Source organism: Hippopotamus amphibius, chromosome 4 (assembly GCF_030028045.1).
Source record: "Hippopotamus amphibius kiboko isolate mHipAmp2 chromosome 4, mHipAmp2.hap2, whole genome shotgun sequence".
NCBI classification, from domain to species: Eukaryota; Metazoa; Chordata; class Mammalia; order Artiodactyla; family Hippopotamidae; genus Hippopotamus; species Hippopotamus amphibius.
In genome coordinates this window covers 168306020-168328681 of record NC_080189.1, presented here as the reverse complement: position 1 = coordinate 168328681, position 22662 = coordinate 168306020, and positions in this window count along the sequence as shown.

The following is a 22662-nucleotide window of genomic DNA, read 5'->3' as shown; positions in this document are numbered from 1 at the left end:
TCTACTTTCCAAGACTCAGCAGTCTTCAAGCTATCTAACTCAGGTATTTATTCTGGACTACTTGTTTACCGTTTATTATATAGCACTTAACCATTCCATGACTGGCTTCCTCATGAGTAAAATGGGGGATATTATAGAACTTATCTCAGAGAATTTTTGTAAGGATTAAACAGAAAGTCCACATATGATACACTTAGTACAGTGTTTGGCATACAGTAAGCCCTCAATAAAGGTTAAATATTATTACATATAGTGTGATTTGGCATTTTAATTTCCCTGTGTGTTGTTTGTGTGTATATATATATATGTACTTGTGCATTTGTGTTCCCATTTCCTCTAGGTTTTTACCTTGCATTTGATTTTTAGCAATATTTTACCCATATTCCAGTCATACTGGGCTGTTACAAAGTGATATTGTGTTCTGTTGGTTTTTCCCTAAAGAAAAGCTTTAGGTAAAGATTTAAGAACAGGTGACTTATTTGAAAATTTATCCCAGGAAGCACATGTAGGGAAGTAGATAAGTGAAATAAGGAAGGAAGGGAAACCAACACAGGTTGTATAAAAAAGCAGATTACCATGATGGACTATACTCTTGGGGAAATATGGGAGACAGCAAAGAAACACACCTCAGAGATGTCCCTTCAAAATTGCAAAACAGGTGGGAGATGTGGTCAAGATGGGTGATTAGAAAGAACCTGAACTCATCTCCTCCTGGAGACACATAAGAATTACAACTATTTACTGAGAAAATATATGAGAATGACTTAAAGACTAGCAGAAAAGATTTTTCACAACTAAGTACATAATGAAAGAACCCACAATGAGAGAGATAGGAGGGATCCACCTCTCAGGTCAGTGACTCCAAAACAGGTGGAATATCATAATCATAGAGGTCCTCCCCAAGAAGTGAATGGTCTAAGATACATGTTGGGCTCCCCAACCAGGCAGTCCTGCACCAGAAAGGTGAATAGTAAAATTGCATCAGTAATTAAAAAACAAACAAACAAAAACCAACCAAAGAAAACCCAATGAACAAAGCAAACAAGCAAAAAAACTCCCAACAAAAAAAGTCCAGAACCAAACAGCTTCACAGGTGAATTCTACCAAACATTTAAAGAAAGCTTAACACCTATACTTCTCAAATTATCCCAAAAAAGCAGAAGAGGAAGTAATACTTCCAAACTCACTCTACAAAGCCAGCATCACTCTGATAGCAAAAACAAAGACATTGCCAAAAAATTAATGAAAGAAAAAAATATATATATAGGCTAATATCACTGATGAATATATATTAAAAAATCAGCAAAATATTAATAAGTCAAGTTTAACAATACATTGAAGAGAACATACACCATGGTCAAGTGGGATTATTTTCAGGGGTGGAAGTTTAGTTCAATATCTGCAAATCAATCAACTTGATATTCTACATTAACAAACTGAAGAAGAAAAATAAGATCATCTCAATAGATGCAGAAAAAACTTTTGACAAAATTCAACATCCATTTATGATTAAAAACTCTCAGTAGGTATAGAGGGAACATACCTCAACATAATAAAAGCCATATATGAAAAACCTACAACAACATCATACTCAATGGTGAAAAGCTAAAAGCATTTTCTCTAAGATCAAAAGCAAGACAAGGATGCCCACTCTGGCCATGTTTATTAAATATAGTAGTGGGAGTCCTAGACACAGTAATTAGACAAGAAAAATAAATAAAAGGAATTCAAATTGGAAATAAAGAAGTAAAACTGTCATTGTTTGTAGGTAATTTGATACTATATAAAGAAAATCCTGAAGATGCCACCAAAACCTATTAGAACTCATCAATGAATTTAGTAAAGTTCAGGATACAAATTAATATACAATATTAATTTTCAATTAATATTAATCTACAGAAATCTATAGCATTCATAGACACTATCAACAGACTACCAGAAAGAGAAATTAAGAAAATGATCTCATTTACAATTGCATCAAAAGGAATTAAGAATCTATAAATAAATCCAACCAAGGAGGTAAAAGACCTGGACTCAGAAAATTATAAGATATTGATGAAAGCAACTGAAAGTAACTTAAATAAATGGAAAGATATATGCTGCTCATGAATTGGAAGAATTAATATTGTTAAAATGACCATATTACCCGAGATTCAATGCAGTCCCTATCAAAATGCCAATGACATTTTTCACAGAAATAGAATTTTAGAATAATTCTAAAATTTGTGTGGAAACACAAAAGACCCTCAGGAGCCAAAGCAATCTTGAGAAACAAGAACAAAGCTGGAGGTATAATTCTCCCTGGCCTTAAACTGTACTACAAAGCTGCAGTAACAACACATTATGGTACCAGCACAAAAACAATCACATACATCAATGGAACATAGTAGAGAGCCCAGAAATAAACCCATACATACATGATCAATTAATCTACAAAAAGGTAAGAATATACAATGGGAAAAAGACAGTCTCTTCAATAAATGGCACTAGGAAAACTGGACTGACACATGCAAAAGAATCAAACTGGACTATTTTTTCACACCATATAAAAATAAACTCAAAAGGGATTAAAGGTTTAACTGTATAACCTGAAGCCATAAAACTCTTGGAAGAAAACACAGGCAGTATTGCTATACCCTTTGACAATGTTCTTAGCAATATATTTTTTGGTTCTGTCCCCTTAGTCAAGGGCAACAGAATAAAATAAATTAAATAAAACAAACAAATGGGACTTCATCAAACTAAAAACCTTTGGCACCAGGGAAGGAAACCAGCAATAAAATGAAAAGGCAACCTACTGAATAGGAGAAGGTATTTGCAAATGATATATCTCATAAGAACTTAATATCCAAACTATATGATGAACTCACACAACTCATTATCAAGAAAACACTGCCTGATGAAAAAATGTGTAGAAAGCATGAATGGACATTTTTTTGTCAAGGAATACACACAGGTGGCCAACAGGCATATGAAAAGATGATTATCACTAATCATTAGGGAAATTCAAGTTAAAACCACAATGAAATATCACCTCACCCTTGTCAGAATGGCTACTATCAAAATGACAAGAAATAACAAGTGTTGGGGAGAATGTGAAGAAAAGAGAAGTCTCCTGAACTGTAGGTGGGAACATAAATTGGTGCTGCCACTATGGAAAACAGTAAGGATGTTCCTCAAACAAATTAAAAATAGAACTACCGTACGACTCAGGAATTCCACTTCTGGGTATTTACCAGAAGAAAACAAAAACACTAATTTGAAAAGATAGAGGCAACTCCGTGTATCTAGAAACGTTATTTAAAGTAGTCAATTTGGAAGCAACCCAAATGTGTCCAACAGTAGATGAATGGATAAAAATATGTAGTGTGTATATATATGTATATATAATAGAATATTATCCAGCCATAAAAAAATGAAATTTTGCCATTTGTGAAAATATGGATGGATCTAGAGGGTTTTATGGTAAGTGAAGTATGTTGAACAGAGAAAGACAAATATCGTATCATCTCACTTATATGTTGAATCTAAAAAGCAAAACAAAACAAAACAAAAAAAAACAAAACCAGACTCATAGCTAAGGAGAAGTAATTTGTGGCTGTGAAAAAGAGGTGTGGAGCAGGACTGAAACAGATGACGGGGATTAGGTTGTACAAACCTCCAGTTATGAAGTAAGTGAGTCACAGGGATGTAATATACAGTAACAGGAATTTGATCAATAACATTTTAGTAACTTTGTATGGGGACAGGTGGTTACTGGACTTATTGTGGTGATCATTTTGTAATGTAGGCAGTGATCATTTTACCATCCAGTACAGCTGAAACTAACATAATTTTGTACATCAAGTATATTTCAATTAAAAAATGCAATGATGTTATGCTATTGATCACCCAATTCTAATTCATCGTTGCCTGGGGGCTTTTCTCTGATGCACTAATTCCCTGGCGCTTCTGCCTATCAAATGGTGCATGTGTGAAGAGAGAGCCCTCAAAAACAGAACAAAACAAAAATGAAAAAATCACAGAGCCTTGACCTAAGATGCAATCTAATCTACACAGACTGGAATTGAACTTGGACTGGATATGAATAGCACACTAACAGCATCTGATATAGTCTTTCATGCTGTGCGTGAAAGTCCATACTATTCTTTCCAACCAGAATATCCTGCTTACTTCTTATTTATTAAATTTCAACTTATCCTTCATAACTCTTCTCAAGAGCCACCTCTTTTATAAATCTTCATGATATAAGATCTGATGGAACTGTCCTATCCTTCATGATAAGATGTAATGTGTGTGTCATAACACCTTGTGCTTTCTTCTATAACATCATTTAAATGAGTGGATTTTAATGATCAACTAACTTTTTGACCTACCAAACTCGACTTTAAACTCCTTAAAGGCAGAGACATCATTGTTTTACACCTGGAGTCTTGCATGGTATTTAGCACATAGTTCCTTCTCAACAAATATTAGTTGGAAAGATGTTTATTTCTAACTGCCAAATCTTTAAAACTTTGAGCACTATCAAGGCTGATTAAAATGATATTCACTGAATGCCTATTAGAAATACACATCTGAGGTAAGAATGTTTACCTTTGTTCACAAATGAACATATTTGCATTGCAATAAAATGCTCTCTTCTGTGACCATTTATAACAATCATAAAAATGACTCTTTTAATGGAAAAAAGAAGATAACTTTCTAAGCAATATAACAAGGATAATTGTTTTTTTCTCCTGTGTCATTCTCTATGTTATTCTCTATTCCAAGAGTATACTCCCCTTTGTGTCACTTTATTCTATGTTATGCCATTAATATAGCCTGCAAGGATTGAGATTAGCTCATGCTAAGTAATTTAAAGTTATTCAAGCAGTCTTCTTTGTTGTGCACAGGAGTGCAAAGCAGCATGGAAACTCCAACCTAGCCATCATGGATTCTATTCTGAGTGTAGGAGCTCATTACATTCCATCAATGCAAATAGTATATCAAAAGATGTAATTCCTAGAAACCTGCCAATTGCTACTTTTCCACATATATCACTATAAACTAAAATAACATAATCTTTTACAAAAAGAAAAAAGGAAGCTATAGATGATACATAGTCCTTACCTGTTTAGCAATAAATGAGTTCAGAGAATCACCAAAACATCATAGGGAATGAAAACAATAAACTATAGATGATAGATAGATAGAAAATAGATAGATAGACAGATAAAGAGATGAGAGATATTAATTTACACTGTTGAAATTCTGTACTATCATTGCTTTTTTCATTAATTGTATCAACACTAAAGTAAAATTTTTTATAGCCCTTGAAGGGCCCTTAAATATACATGTCAGATTAACAGAAAGAACAGTTTCAGTAACTGTGGCCATCAGTAGATAATTTTAAGTCAAGTTTTATTTTCATGGTTTCTTTTCAATATACAATCAAAATTCTCTTTCCTTGAGAAGAGTCACAGGAATGGAATTTTTAAAGTATTGAGAAAGAATTGCAAAATCTTGATGAGGAATGGACTTAAATATTTTCTTCTTAGGGTTTTATTTTATCCATGGTCAGGTTTGTTCCCCACATTCCCCACAATGTTTTCCCTCTCTGTATATTTAAAAAGGTCTAACAAAGCTTATATTTAATACTATACATTGACATTTGTTGTTAAATACATTGTTGCAAATTCCTTTAAAATTAGTGAATAAATGATGTAGAACATTAATTACATATTCAATTTATACATTCTATTTCAAAATAGGAAAAGAGATTCTTCTGTAAATTTTTAGCTCTCATTTCTGACAGCCTATATTCCCCAAAATGCCGACTTCCAAAATTAACTATGAATTTCTATTAAAATTCAAGTGTTACTCAGCAAGCATATGTTAAATTCTGTCCAATAGTTTTTTGCCCAGTGAGAGACTAGTAGATTTACTTATAATGATCAATTTTCTAATATATAAAAATGCTTTATGTAAATTCACTCAAATTTGGGTAAATTGTCTGCAAAAATGGCCACCAAAATTCTTTCCATCTTTGTGTTTTTATATCTTGTGTTCAAGCAGAAGTCTGAGAGTATTTCTTAGAGACACAGAGGTAGAGAACAAATGTATGGATGCCAAGGGAGAAGGGGGAGTGGGATGAATCAGGAGGTTGGGATTGACATATATACACTATTGATACTATATATAAAATAGATAACTAATGAGAATCTACTGTATAGCACAGGGAACTCTACTCAGTGTTCTGTGGTGACCAAAATGGGAAGGAAATCCAAAAAAGAGGGAATATATGTGTATGTATAGCTGATTCACTTTTCTGTACAGTAGAAACTAACACAACATTGCAAAGCAACTATATTCCAATAAATTTTTTTTTAAAAAGTTGGCGACTATTTCTGTGTCAATTAAGCCAGGTTTGCCTTTTATTTATTTTGACCATCAGAATATGGCAGAAGTGATGAAGGGTGAGTTCTAGAAACTAGCTCTTCAGAGACCTGGTATCTTCCCTTTTGCTCTCTAAAACCCAAACAGCATCCTGTAAGGAAGCTTGTCTAGATCTCTGGAGGAAGAAAAGCCACATGGAAGAAAATTGAGATCCCTCAGCCAATAGCCAGCATCAATGCCAGGCATGTAAATAAGGTTATCTTGAAATTGTCAGGACCAGCTGTTTCCATCTGCAACTTCACAAATGAGCAAAAGAGAGACCAACAAAAGAATTGTCCAGCTGAGGCCAGTCAGCCATTAGCTTCATGAAAAATCATAAATTGGTTTTACTTTAAGCCGCCTTAATTTGTGATAACTTGTTTTGAGACAACACATAATCAATACAAAGAAGAAGGAGAAACACAAGGTATAATCTAAAATTTACTCATTTTATATAATAGGAAGCATCACAGATTTTAGAATACTTTTTGTCACTTGGTATTCTATTTACAATCTTTCCATGATTAAATTTTAAACTTTTTTTTTATTTGGCAAATTAAGCCTAGCTCTGAAACTGAAGGGAAAAATCAATGTATATTAATGGATTTTGAAAATGTATAGCAACATATGATATAAAAACAAAAATATGTTAATAAAGCCTATAGCAAATTTTCTTCCCTGTGCTACTCAGAACAAAACCCTGTTTAGCTCTGACCTTAGCACTCAGATTGAATACCTCCTAATCATGCAGGGTACTTCTGGAAATATATTTCTATTTGAGAAATTTATATTAGAGCAGACATTATTAAAACCTCATTGATAATTATTACATCATTGAAGTTTTACCCCTACCAAACATCAAAATTAAGTAAATTTTACAGTAAAATTTTGTCACAGTAATTAGTGACTCATGGTATTATATTAGTCAAGATGAACAGCTTGACTAAAAGATGTTTTATTCCACAAAATATTTCAATATATTCATAATGAATGAAGACTTCCATTGATTTATAATTTAAAATGTAAACAAAAAATTTTAGACTTGTTTTGGTCTTTGGGCACATGACACCTGCCCTTCTCAAATCTGGAAGCTCATCAGAGCATATAAAAGCAGAAAAATTTCTATAAAGTATTCTGATATGCTGTCAGGGTTATAATCCATTGCCTTACATAAAGGGCATCCCTTCACTGCTGAAATCATTCCTGATAAATCCTGAGTAAAACCATGAAATCTCCCCTTTTATGCCTTTGTAGCCACATGCTACTTCCAGGCTTTCATCAAGATGGTGTCATGTGATGCCTCTTTCCTCTTCCGGAGTATCTCAGGGTACCCCCTTGATCAAAACTCCCTGGAGTGATGGTAAAATTTAAATTCTCAAGCCACTTCCACTACTTACTAAATCCAAATGATTAGAAAGAGCCTAGGAATCTATGTTTTAAACAGACGCAGCCATTTGCCATTTTCTTTTTTTTCAATAAAATTATTGCCAATAGCTAATGTCTGAGCCATGCATTTTATCACAGTTTATTTGTACATCACAGTCAAGCTAGGATGTTACTGAAGGATGAATGCTTAATATGGAAAACTTCCAAAATACTATTCATCTTCTAATGTTACCCGACAGTGACTTACCCTTCTAATGCTGGATTTTCATAGTCAGGATAAGAGAGATATGAGTTTGGGTGCTGATTTTAGGTTTCTCTTCTAATTTCATATTATAGTATGCAGATCTCTCCTAGAGAACCTACCTACCATGTCAATGTGGAAGGAGTTCTCCATTGATGATTCCTAACTGCAGGAGGACAACAATTTGTATTAGAGATAAACACTTCTGTTGTATAAAATACGCTCAATGTACTCTGAAATATGACATGTTGTAGATCCACCACTTATATGGAGTAGTTCCTATTGCAGAAACAAGGATGCAGCTGGTTTGATTAAGCTGACAGCACCGAGATATGTGAGAATATACGATGTGATGATTTTTTTATATACTTCATCAGCCAAATATGAAGATAAATTGTACTGAACTAGCAGCTTTCCAGCTGAAGAGTATTTAAATTGTTAGTGTGAAGCTGAAACTTAATAATGCCAAGATAAGAGCCAGGTTTTATTAGCGATAGAGTTTCGGTGGATGAATTGTAACCATTTCATTTAAACTTTCCAACTTTATATTATGCATGAGATAGAATGAAAGGGAAAAATATAGCAATGGGGGGATGTGAAAATAAAAGAAAATTTAAAAAATTGAAGCATTACAAAGGTCAGCTTCTGTAGCAGAAAACAAATATTTCTGTATTTTAAGTTCAATCATGGAGTTTGAAAAATAGTTTATATATCATCTTGTTCTACCCTCAACTTATAGAAGGGAGATCAATTGGCAAAACTGTTTCACTTTCTGACTTCGTCATTACTTTTCTATGGGATCTTGGACAAATCATGCATCTCTCTGGACCTCAGTTTCCTTTTATGTAAATTTAAATCATTAAATAAGATGAGTTGAGAGCCCTTAATTCTGGAGAATTTTGTTGATAATCCATGGAGATTTAGTGTGTATAAACAAGTTACTTTAAAAATAAATTCTATCCTTACAACATTTACAATAGAAAAATATTTTATGCCAGCTCAATAAATTATAAATTTTATTGAGAATTTTTAATTTGCTAGTCACTATACTAAGCTATTAATATACACTTTCTATTTCTAACATTCACTACAACATTTAAGTTGTAGTATGATTATTTTCCCCTTTTAACATCATGGAACTGAGGCTTAAAGAGTGTAACCTGCCCAAGATCTCACAATTGATAATATTTGCAGCTTGGATACCCCAAGGATTTTGACTATGAATTCTGTGGCCTTAAAGATGGTGTCATTATAAATAAGTTATCACCTTACTGTATGTGTAGTGAGTTCTTGTGTGAGAATAATAAAGCCATCTGTTAATTCTCTAGCAAATGCTTGTTGGAATAGATTTCAAATCACAATTTTTCCTTCTTTGCTACCTGTCCTTATTCAAGATTAATATCTGTCAGGCATGTCCTGAAAAAGAAAGCAATGAAAGTGGATTAACTCTACCAGGTATGTGAACATTCTGTAAAGCCTCTAAAAGTTAAAATAGTATAGAACTATATGAATAGATAGACCAATTGTATGAAATAAAAATCTCAGAAAGAGATGCAAGAACATTTGAAAATTTTATATATGATAAGATTGGCATTTCAAATATTGCAAAAAGATTAACTTTTCAATAAATAGTATTGGAACAACTGTATAGTCATTTGGGCAAAAAAAAGTTGAATCCATAACACACATTATGTGACAGAATAACCTCCAACAATTTCAGTGATATAAATGTAAAAATAAAATCATACAAGCAGGAGAAGTAACTATGAGAAAAATTTGTTTGTTATCTGGGATTGGTGTCAGCTTTTCTAAAGTTGTCTGAAATCCAGAGGGAGAAAAAAAGTTTTGCGTGATGGAAACACCAGAATCAAAATCAGAAAACCATAACAACCACAAACTAGGAGAAAAATGTCTGTAACTTTTTATTTTTATCTCAAACAAGGAAGGAACTCATAAAACTGAGAAGAAAAAGACTAAACCACTTAGAAAAAATTTTGCACAATAATACACAGATTCCAAACATTAAAAAATGTTAAAAGCTCCTATGAGCATTTGAGATGTTCAGATCCAAATTAAATTGTTACAGAAATATAGTTGTTTACATTTCAGATTGGCAATCTCCAAAATCTTGTCAACACACTCTCTTTAGAGAGACAATAAAAAATCTAGCATTTTCAAAATTGCTTATGGGAATGCAAAACGAAGCAAATTTTATGAAAATTATCTGGAAATATTTAATAAAAATCCATAGTTTTTTATTATTTTATCCAGGAACCCCATTTCTAAAATTTTGTCATGAACATATTATGCCAAGAGAAAACCTATATACAAAGTTATTTGTAAAAGAAAATATTAAAAACAACACAAATATCCTTCCATAAGAGGTTAATTGAATATACTGCAGTATATTTGCACAATTTCATACTAACAAATCATTTATAAAAAACAAATGAGAAGGGTCTATAATTTTTTTTAATTTGTGCTTAACCATTTTTTTCTCACTCTCCAATAAAATTTATTTTTTAATTGTTATACAAGAAAAAAGGAGAAGTAAACCTTACACTTCTCTAAATATATACCTCCCTTTTATTTCTTGATGTATTCCCTTTGCATTTGACAACATCCAGAAGAAAAAAAAAAAAGAATGAAATGACAGATAAAGCTACTCCTTCGCTATTTATGGATGACTGGAAAAACCAAATAAGTACAATAAATCTTAAGAGAAAATAAAGTTCAAATTGTAATAGCTATTGACACATGTAGAAAAATTGTAAGCTAAATTCCTAAATTGTAATTTGGTGGCTTTTCCTATTAACTGAATCTGTTCCACCAATGTCCAGAAATTTAGAATATTTCCAAAAACTCTCTACTATCTCTGTCAAGGCTTCTTTTATTTTCTATTTATGTAAATCAGTGTAAGATTAGGGATACCATAATTATTTAGTTTATGCCATAGATATAATTAAAATAAAGCCTAAAATAAGGTTATATTGCAAATATTTAAAAACTATGGGAAGAAATAAAAATATATTCTAGTTGATAAAAAGCAGTTTTTGCTTGTTTTAAAGGTCACAGAAAGAGGATAAAGTCTAGATATATAAAATACTATAGAGTAATATCAATAAAATGGTTAAGTAAGGAACTCCAAAATCCATTCCTGGATAAAAGCAACTAAAATGTTGGTAAAATCATCAGAATCAACTTTTTGGAACACTACCAAAAGCCACTTGGAAAGCATTAAAAAAAAAAATGACTGAAGAGTAGTAAAAAACACAAGCTTTGTATTGTTTTAATTTGCCCTGTCCCATCCCCCACTCCCAAGTTCAGTGGTAGCCATGAAAATAGCAGCCCACGGTACTGGCACCAGTACAAGACAAATCCCTAGAAACACACACTCAACCAAAACCGAGTCAAAGAGAAATAGAGAATTAGAGTAGATCTATAACAAGTAAAAAGATTAAAGCAGTTGAAACAAACTTTCAACAACAACCCCAAAACCCAGGACCAAGAAGACTTCACTGGTGAATTCTACCAGTGTTATAATAAAAAATTAATGCCAATCCTTCATAAACTTCAAAAGAATTGAAGAGGTAGGCACACTTGCTAACATAATCTATGAGGCCAGCATTACCTGATGCCAAAGCCAGACAAAGATGTCATAAGAAAACTATAAACCAATACCTTTTATGAATAATAAACCCTCAACAGAAATACCAGCAACATATTAAAATAAGGCAAGAATATACAATAGCATCTAAAAGAATAACATGTTTAAGAACAAATTTAACCAGGAAAGGGCAAGGGCTGCATACCGAAAATCTACCACACAATTGTGACAAAAATTAAAGGAGAGCTAAGTAAATGGAAAGACATTTATGTTCATGGTTTGGAAGACTTAGTATTGTTAAAATGGCAATAGTCCACAAATTTATTTCATGAATCCAATCACTATTGGATTTGTTATTGTAAATGGAATTGTTTCTTTATTTCATTTTTGAGTTCTTCATTTCTAGTGTATAGAAATGTAACTAATTTTTGTATATTTTCTAAATATAAGTTCATGTTATTTGCAAGTAGATTAGTTTTACTTCTTCTTTTCCAATTTGGATTGCTTTTTTGCCCTTACTTAAATGTTCTGACTAGAACTTCTAGCACAATGTTAAATGAAAGTGACTAGAGCTGACCTTAAGGGAAAAGTTTGAGTCTTTTACAATTAAGTATGTTGGTACTTGTGTGGGATTTTCATAGATGCCCTTTATCAGAGTGAAAAAGCTTCCTTCTATTCTTAATTTGTATTGTATTGTAAAATAAAATAGTATTTTATCAAGATCTTTTTCTGCATCTATAGAGATCACTGCTTTGTTTTTCTTTTATCTATTGCTATGCTGTGTTACATTGACCAATTTTTTTGTTGTTGTCGAACCAACTTTGAATTTCTGGAATAAATCCCTCTTGGCCATGGTGTGCAAATCATTTGATAAAATCTAACACCTTTACATGATAAATACGTTGAACAATGGATATATATTTCATTATTTTATTATTTATTTATTAAAATTTAAATCATGGAACAGAATGAACAAAATATGTTTAAGATTCAATATTACTTTTTATATAGAAAATATGTATTTAAATAATTATGGACAATACTTTGTAAATGTTGATTTACTATCTATAGTCTATCACTTCTATAAAGTTGAGCATTTTTACACTTGAATAATGCTTTCACATATTACATTTATTGAGCTGAGAAAGATCTAATTCCTATTGCTAATTCACTTAAAGTAAGTAACTGAATAACGATAGATATTCTGAGGTGATAGCATATAGAAATGCAGGAAAATAAGCACATATTCTCGTTCCTTCCTTTACACTCTTTTATGGATTATCACTCCCGAAGACATCTGCTGTCACATCTGCTTATCTGATCCTCCTCCTCACACCAAAATCCATTTTTCAGTCTATAGGCTTCTGCCAGAACTGAATTCACCCAGCTCTGGGGTTGGGCAGGTAACTATGGTCTGGCAAATCAGAGCAACATAACATACTGGTCCCTGTGATTAAGTCATGGGTGTATATATCTCAATTAGAGGTAATAATTGCAAATAACATTTTGCTTTGAATGTGACTTTACATCTATGCTTTCTAATACTGTAGACATTAGCCTTATGTGATAGCTTAAATTGAAATTAATTACATTTAAATAAAATTAGCAATTTAGTGTCTTAGTCACACTAGCTACACTAGTCAAGTGCTTAATAGCCACAGTTGCTAGATAATGCAGATAAAAGAGCATTTCCGTCATTGCAGTAATTTCTATTGGACAGTACTACTATACAGTATTTCTATTGGATATATAGTATAGTATTTTTATAGGATAGTACTACTATAGTTCATCTAGACCAGCATTGTCCAATATTAATATTATAGTTTAAAATTGTCTAGTAACCACATTTTTAAAAGGAGAAGGAAAAATAAAATGTTTTAATAAAATATTTTATTTGACACAGTAAATCCAAACTAGTATCATTTTTAACAGATTATCAATGTAAAATTGTTAGAGAGACTTTTAAATTCATTTTTCATAATATCTTCAAAATATGGTGTTTATGTTACACTTAAAGCATATCTCAATTTGTATCAGTCATATTTCAGTTGTTCAATAGCCTCATGTGACTAGTGGCTAGTATTGGATAGTGTAGATCTAGATGTTATAGCAGGATTTTTCAACCTTGCACTATTGATATTGGGGGATGGATAATTGTTTTTCTTGGGAGGCTATACTACTGTATGTTGAAAGATGGTTAGGGGCATCTCTGGCCTCTACCCACTAGATGCCAGTAGCATCACAACCCAGTTGTGACAAACAAAATATATGCAGACATTGCCAACTGTCTCCTGAGGAGCAAAATTGGCCCCAGGAAAGAACCGCTACTCTAGAGAAAAAGCTGATCTCCTTTCTTCTGGGACAGCTGGCCAAAAGAATGAAATGAAGCCAACAGAACAAGATCCAGAGCACAAAAAATGGGAAGACCAGAGTACTGGTGACATTTTTTTAGTCACTTGACCAAGGTTCACCTGAATGCTATTGTACCTCTGGATCTTTCAGTGACATAAACAAATACATTTCTTTCCTTGACCTAAGCCACTTTGATTGGCTTTTCTTTAATTCAAAATTGAAATAATCATAAACAATCTGTCATTACAATCTAAATACATAAAATGAACTCACAAGTATTTCTACCTCAAAAACTGAAGATGATTAATCCTTCCTCCTGTATGATTTATATTTCAACTTCCATCCAAGAGTTGCCACATACAGAATGAAAGTTATTTTGCTTGCTTTATGTTTCAGATAGAAAGTATGCAACTGTAAGCCTGAGTATAATTCTTTGTTAATGTATCTGCATTAACTAGGTCCATTGTTAACAAAATCTCTTCACCAAAACTTTATGATAAAAGGGACTGCTTGAATAACCTTAATCAACTATTGCTTTACTTCAATTCCCATAATCTTCAAAAGATGAAAATTATGTACCCATTGTGGCAGTTCCCACTGGGAGTAAAATTGTAGCATTCTCGATGTGATTTGATTCACTTTTATCTGAATTATACTCAACAATTATGTTACCCTCAGATGGTGCTAAAAAATAGAGATGTAAAGTGAATAAAACTTTAATCTTGGGATAAACATGTGTCACCTTCATTGTGTGGTATTCTAGGAAAGACACTGGATTTTTCTCTAAAGGGTCTGCTTGATTATCGTTGAAAAGTGAAAACATTTCTTTGAAATAGATCTAGATAAAATAATAATTATTTTTAAAAGTAAAGATGGATAAAAGTGTGACATACAAAAGTTATTTTATCTTAATTATATCACTTCTTACCTCAGTTTCAGGTATTTTAACTCAATCACATGATATTCTCTCCACATAAATACAATCTGCGAGTACTTTCACGTACATATGCTTCTCAACATATAAATTTTGACACCACTTTTCAAAAGTCACATTCGAGTGTATTTTGAATAAGAGATGTGATGTGTATTTTGAATAAGATACATAATGTGTCATTTTTTTCTTCTTAAACTTGATATATCTACCCACAGGCCAGCACACTTTCATTTCATTGTTCATTTACTCACACTTTTTATAGAAGAAAGTGAATATGCAAATAATTTTTATAGAGTTATGACCAGAAATAGCCTTTTAGGTCAGTTCATGGTCCTAAAAGAACTGATAAATACAACAAAATTGGTAGAACCCTTCTTTGCCATAGAAAATTCACAAAATTTTGCAGTGAAATAAAATCATGTCATGTCATTGTAGAGACTTTCGCAATAGTTAAGAAAAAAATTTTGTTATTCCATTCTGAAAATCGATCTGGTTTTTGGAATGACTTAGTAAAAAAAAGTAGGATATATCTTAAAAAATAAAACACTTTTAAGTGTTTAGTAACAACTGAAATAAAACTGGTACCATATTACACATCTAAAAATAAAATACAGTAAAACTTTGGATTGCAAATAACTTGTTCTGCAAGTGTTCCACAAGATGAGCAAACATTTCTAATAAATTTTAACTTGATAAATGAGCAATGTCTTGCAATATGAGTGGTATGTGATGCTGAACGTCACATGATGACAACTGAGCCAATGGTTCTTCTCTCTCTTTCACTTCGGGATTTCTCTAATTCTGCTTGGAGAAAACTGTGGCCTGATTGTGTTCTTGGACATGATTTAGAGGGGCTTGCTCATGAACAAGAGCTACCAGTTGTCCATGAAATTGTGTCCCTGGGGAAGACCATGGGACTGGAGATGAATGAGGATGACATTCAAGAGCTGGTGGAGGAACATGGCCAGGAGCTGACCACTGACAAACTGAAGAATCTGCATCATGAGCAACAGCAAGAGGTTATGGAGGTGATCTCATCTGCAGAGGAGGAGAAAAAGATGGAGGAATCCCTCACTTCAAATGAGATTAAGGAAACGTGTAAAATGTGGGAAACTGCAAAATTTTGTAGAAAAGCACCACCTGAATAAGGCTGTAGCAGTACGAGCAATAAATCTATTTAGTGACAATGCAATGTAACATTTCCGTGAAATCCTCAAAAGGAGGAAAAAGCAAGTGTCATTGGATAGATTCCTTGTTAAAATTGCACAAAAAGAAAAAGATTCCATTGAGCCAATAGACAGCAGTGATTCCGTCAGTGATAGTGAAAGTTGTCCTACACAATAACCCTCCTCTCTCGTCTCCCTCACACCAGCCATGAAGGTTTTAAAAGGTAAGTGCAGGTTAATTTGCTTATTTTTCTTTATATTTTGTATTTTATTTATTATTTTGTATTATATTACAGTATTGTAATCATTTTTATAAGAATATTTTTGGGTTGTGGAACAAACTCTCTGAGTTTCCATTATTTCTTATGGGGAAATTTGCTTTGATATACAAGTGCTTTGGATTTACAAGCATCTTTCCCGAACAAATTATGCTTGCAAACCAAGGTTTTACTGTATTTTTAATTGTGGTAAAATACACATAAAGTTTGCTAACTTAACCATTTTTAAGTGTACAATTCAGTAGTATTAAGTACATTCATCGTGTTGGGCAATCATCACCACTGTCCATCTCCAGAGCTTTTCATCTTGTAAAGCTCAAAGTGTATACCCATTATGTAATAACTCCCCATTCTTTTTTCCCAGCCTACCCTTGTCAACCACCATTCTACTTTCTATCTCCATGAATTTGACTATTCTAGGTACCTCCTTTTAGTGGAATCATACAGTATTTGTCTTCTTGTAATTGGTTTAGTTCACTTAGCATAATATCCCCAAGGTTTATCCATGTTGTAGAATATGTCAGAATTTCTTTCCTTTTTAAGGCTGAACAGTATTCTATTGTATGTATATACCCCATTTTGTTTAACCTTTATCTGCCAATGAGCATTTAGACTGCTTCTATGTTTTAGTTAATGTAAATAATACTACTATGAACATGGATGTACAGATATAGATTCAAGAACCTGATTTCAATTATTTTGGGTATATATTCAGAAGGGGAATTGCTGGACCATATAGTGATTCTATTTTCAATTTTTTGAGGAAACTCCAAACTCTTTTCCACAGCTGCTGTGCTGTTTTGCATTCTCACCAACAGTGCACAGGGGTTCTAATTTCTCAGTGGCACCTCACTGTGATTTTGATTTGAGTTTCTCTAATAATGTTGACCATTTTTTAATATGCTTATTGACCATTTGTATATCTTCTTTTGAGAAATGTTTATTTAAGTCTTTTGCCTATTTCTTTTGGTTGATATTTTTGAGTTTTAGGAGTTCTTTATATACATTCTAGATATTAAAACCTTAAATATTAAACCCAAATATGATTTGTAAATAATTGCTCCCATTCTGGGGGGTGCCATTTTAACTCTGTTGTTAGTGTACTTGATGCACAGAAGTTTTTTCGGTTTTTAAAAATTTTCATGGCATCCAGTTTGCCTGTTTTTTCTTTTGTTGCCTATGCCTTTGGTATTATATACAATAAATCAGTGCCTAATCCAATGTTGTCAAGATTTTTCTCTGTGCTTTTTACTAAGAATTTTATAGTTTTAGAATTTATTTACAAAACAGAAACAGACTCACAGACTTAGAGAAGAAATTTATGGTTACCAAGGGGGAGGGTTGGGGAGAGGGATAAATTGGGAGTTTGGAACTGACATGTGCACACTTTTATATTTAAAATATATTACCAACAAGGACCTACTGTATAGCATAGGGAACTCTACTAAATACTCTGTAATAACCCAAATGGGAAAATAATTTGAAAAAGAATAGTTAAGTGTATGTGTATAACTGAATCACTCTTCTGTACACCTGAAACTAACACAACACTGTTAATCAGCTATATGCCAATATAAAATAAAAATTAAAAATAAGAATTTTATAGCTTTAGCTCTAATGTTTAGGTCTTTGATGCATTTTGAGTTATATTTTGTATATGATGTTAGGTAATGATCCAATTTTATTCTTTTGTATACAGGTATCCTTTATCCCCTCCTTTCCAAGATTGTGTTGGCTAGTCCAAGTTCATTGAGATTCCACATGAATTTTAAAATAGGTCATTCTATTTTTGCAAAACTACTTATTGGGATTTTGATAGGAATTCTGTTAATATTATAGGTTGCTTTCAGCAATATTTTTATCTTAATAACCTCATGTCTCTCAATCAACAAACGTGGGGTGTCTTTTCACTTATGTCTTCTTTCTTTCAGTTATGTTTTATAGTTTTCATTGTAAAAGACACACTTTTGACTAAGCTAATTTCTAAATATTTTATTATATTTGATGCCATTCTAAATGGAATTTTCTTAATTTCCCTTTCATATTGTTCATTGTTAATGTACAGAAATGTGACTAATTTTTGTGTTGACTTTGTCTTTTGATACTTTGCTGAGTTTGTTTATTACCTCAAACAGCTTTGGGGTGTGTGTGTGTGTGTGTGTGTGTGTGTGTGTGTGTGTGTATGAGAAATCTTTAAGGTTTTCTAAATATGAGGTCATATCATCTGTGAAGAGAAATACTTTTCTTCTTCCTTTCCAGTTTGAATACTTTTTATTTCTTTTTCTTGCCTTGATGTGCCCAGGAATTCTAGCACTGTATTGAACAGAAGTGGTAAAAACAGGAATATTTGCCTTGTTTCTGATTTTAGAGAAAAACTTTCAGTTTTTCACCATGAAGTATGATGTTTGCCATGCTGGGAGTTTTCATATACAACTTTTATTGGTTAAGTTATTTTCTATCCATTCCTGTTTTGTTGAATGTTTTTATCATGAAAATGTGTTGAATTTTGTTGAATGCTTTGTTTGCATCAAGATAATTATGTGGCTTTTGTAGTTTGTTAATAGTGTATTACATTCATCAGTTTTTGTACATTAAACCTCCCTTGCATTCAGGAATAAATCCCACTTGGTCATTGTGTATATTTTCAATATGCTGCTAAATTTAGCTTGCTAGTATTTTGTTCAGGACTCTTATGTTGTTGATTAAGGATATTGGTTGGTAGTTTGTTTACCTGTAGCGTCTTTGTCTAATTCCAGTATTAAGGCAAAGCTGGCTTCATATAATGAGTTAGGAAATGTTCCCTCTTCAATTTTTGGAAAGTTTGAGAAACATTGATGTTATTTCTTAGGTGTTTGGTAGAATTCATCAGTAAAGCCTCCAGGTCCATAAGCTCTTCATTGTTGGTTTATATTTTATTACTGATTCAAAATCCTTACTAGTTATGAGTCTGTTAATATTTTCTATTTTGTTGTTATTTAGTCTTGCTAGGCTATATGTTTCTAGGAATTTGTCCATTTTATCCAGGTTATCTAATGTGTTGGTGTAAAATTGCTCATAGTATTCTTTATAACCTCTTAATCTTTTTTGTAGCATCAGTAGAAGTGCCCTAACTTATATTTCTGATTTTAGCAATTTGAGTCTTCTCTCTCTCTCTTATTCCATGTAGCTGAAGGTTTGTCAATTTTTTTTATTTTCAAAGAACCAACTTTTTGTTTTGTTGACTTTTTCTATTGTTTTTCTATTCTCTATTTTGTTTAGCTCTGCTTTAATCTTAATTATTTCCTTCCTTCAGTTAGTTTTGGAATCAGTTTGTCCTTCTTTTTCTTGCTCCTGAAGTTGTAAAGTATGATTGTTTGTTACAGCTCGTTCTTCTTTTTAATTTGCTTATAGCAATATATTTTCCCATTAGCACTGCTTTCACTATGTCCCTTAAGTTTTGGGTGTTGTGCCATTAATCCTTACATGCTTTTTAATTTTCCTTGTAATTTTTTTCTTTGATGTATTTACTCTTTAATGCTGTCATTTATTTTCCACAAAATTTCCAGTATTCCTTCTGTTACAGACTTCAAATTTCATTTCATTTTTTTTAGAGAAGTTATTTTGTATGATGTCTGTCTTTTTTAATCTATTGAAACTTACTTGTGGTTCATCATGTGAATCTACTTTTTATCATTTTAAATATAATGTTTCAAGAATCATTATCTTATAATTTAGTTTTTTTTTCATTGTTTATCAATCAAGAACTGAAACTTCATTTCTTTTTTTTTTTAATTTAGGACAATAAGTAATATTTCTTTATAAAACTTCAGTTTTCCATTATGGATATAACATTTCATAGTGACTTCCTAAAGGTTTTGGCTCTTATGTAAAAAGTAATAAAAACTACTAAAGCATTAACTGATAATTCATGAGTCTTTTAACAGTTAATGGGGTGTTTAAAAATTAAAACCCTCTTATGAAGTAAAGTTTTAACAGTGAGATAATAGGAAAATTGGCATTTTTAAAATATGTATTTTTTAAAGGTAACATCCTAATATGACATCATTTAGGTTGATATTCATTGCCTTAGTCTGTTCAGACTACTATAATCAAAATACCATAGGCTGATACCTTAAACTAGACCCATTTATTTCTCACAGTTCTCAAGTCTGGGAAGTAGAAAATCAAGGTGCTGGAAGAGTCAGTGCCTGGTGAGAGCCCACTTTCTGGTTCACAGAGGGCCATCTTCTCACTGTGTCCTTGCATCACAGAAAGAGGGCAAGAGCGCTCTCTGGGATATCTTTTATGTGGGCACTAGTCCCATTCATCAGGGCTCCACCCTCCTGACCTAATCACCTCCCAAAGCCCCACTTCCTAATACCATACAAAGGCTTAAGGATTCAACATATGAATTTGGGGGGATACAAATATTCAGTCCATTGCATTACAAAATCATTAGATAGAGAATAAACTTTGTATAAGATGAATTCTATTATGACATTTACATAGCAAAATCTGATATTGTATGGCAATGGGGTTCATGTACTTATAAAATTTCTCTATAAACCTGAAATATTTTGTGTGAAAATGTGATAAAGTGCATTTCTCACACCAAAGAATGTCAAAAGACCCTAGCTTAATGGTATGTCAAATTCACAGTAAGAAAATGAAGGAATTTATCTGAAACATTTTTATGTCCATCCATTATTAATTCAGGTTGCAAATTGGGTTGATTTGTTGATTTGCTGTTGATTTGGTTTTTATTGTTTCTTTTCCCCTTTTCAAGGTTTAATGAAAAATCCCTGACTACATATCAAATCCTACTAAACAGATTATCTCTTTAATAGGACTTATTATAATAGACTAACTAGTTGGCAACATTGCTTAAATGCCCATGGTTATTTGGCATTCTGTGTTAACAGTGATGGTTTTAGGTGCATTCAGCATATGTAAAGACTTTTATAATGGAATTTGGTAATAACTCAAAATCTACAATATTCTCATATAACACTATACTAATTCAAAAATACATTTTTGTGTTTGTTAGATGTAAATAATATTTACTATAAAGTTTTGCTTTTAAATATGAACAAAATAGCTATAACATTTTCCTAGTGAATACTGCATATTTTTAATTCTGTGTATACATTGAAAACCCTAGTCTCAAGCAGAGCAGGCATTCATATACATTGTCTGGTTAAGGAATTATGTATGACTACAACTACTTCCTCCACCAACCTATTATCAATGGCTCCAATTTACAATTTTAGAGCTATCACTTGGACTCTCAAATATGTTGCTAATTTTAAATTCCTCATTTATTCTCCAGAAACACCGAGAATGTTAGCACTATAAGCTATTATTAACAGTTAACACATTTGAGCTCAATAACTTTTACCCAATACAGCACATTTTGATTGAGTATTTACTTTGTATGATAAGGCACATACTAGGCACTTGGAAATATTCTCAGGTGTGATAAATTGAGCAAAAATTCCTCTGAAAATGAGATGTGGATTCAGATAGGTTGCTTGCAGGAATGGGGAGATATTAAATAAATGTATAAATCCATAGCTTGACATTTTTTCCAGCATTCTGGTGAGGACAACTAAAGTTATTAAGATCATGAATAAGTCTAAGTTACCACAATATTGTCAAAGGTAAAAAATGTAAATTAAAATAAAACATTAGCAATTTCATCATAGACAAAACTTTTGTGGTCACAAATTTTGTGCACAATTCAATTCTGCGGACATAAAACAATGTAAGAAAAAGCAAGAAAGCAACTGCCATTTGTCCAAAGTCTTTATATGCTAGCAAACTTTCTGAAAATGTTGCATATTTGCTATTTAATTTTAAAACAATCATACACAGGAATCTAAGATTCAGAGAAATACAAATGTCAATGTATAGAAGATTTAACAATTTGAACTAATATAAATAATTTCTAGGTATTGATAGAACACCAAAATAAATTTATCATTTACTCCTTTAGAAGAAATTAAGAGAAAAATTATCCTATGATTTTGCCCCAGGTACTATTTTCACTGAAGAAAAATGTATTTTAAAATAACTCATTTGTCTTACATGAGATCTAATTGGAAAAAACATTTTAAAACCAAAGGAAAATGTCACCAAGTGACTTGAACGCCTGTACTAAGATGAAAACTTAATTAGCATCAGTAATTGTAAACTAATTCCTCATAAAGATTAAATATTCTGGGTTCTTCTGTCAAGATTTTCAGGCATATGCAAAAAATGAGGGCAGCAAGGTAGCTATTTTCTCTTGATTTTGTTTTTTT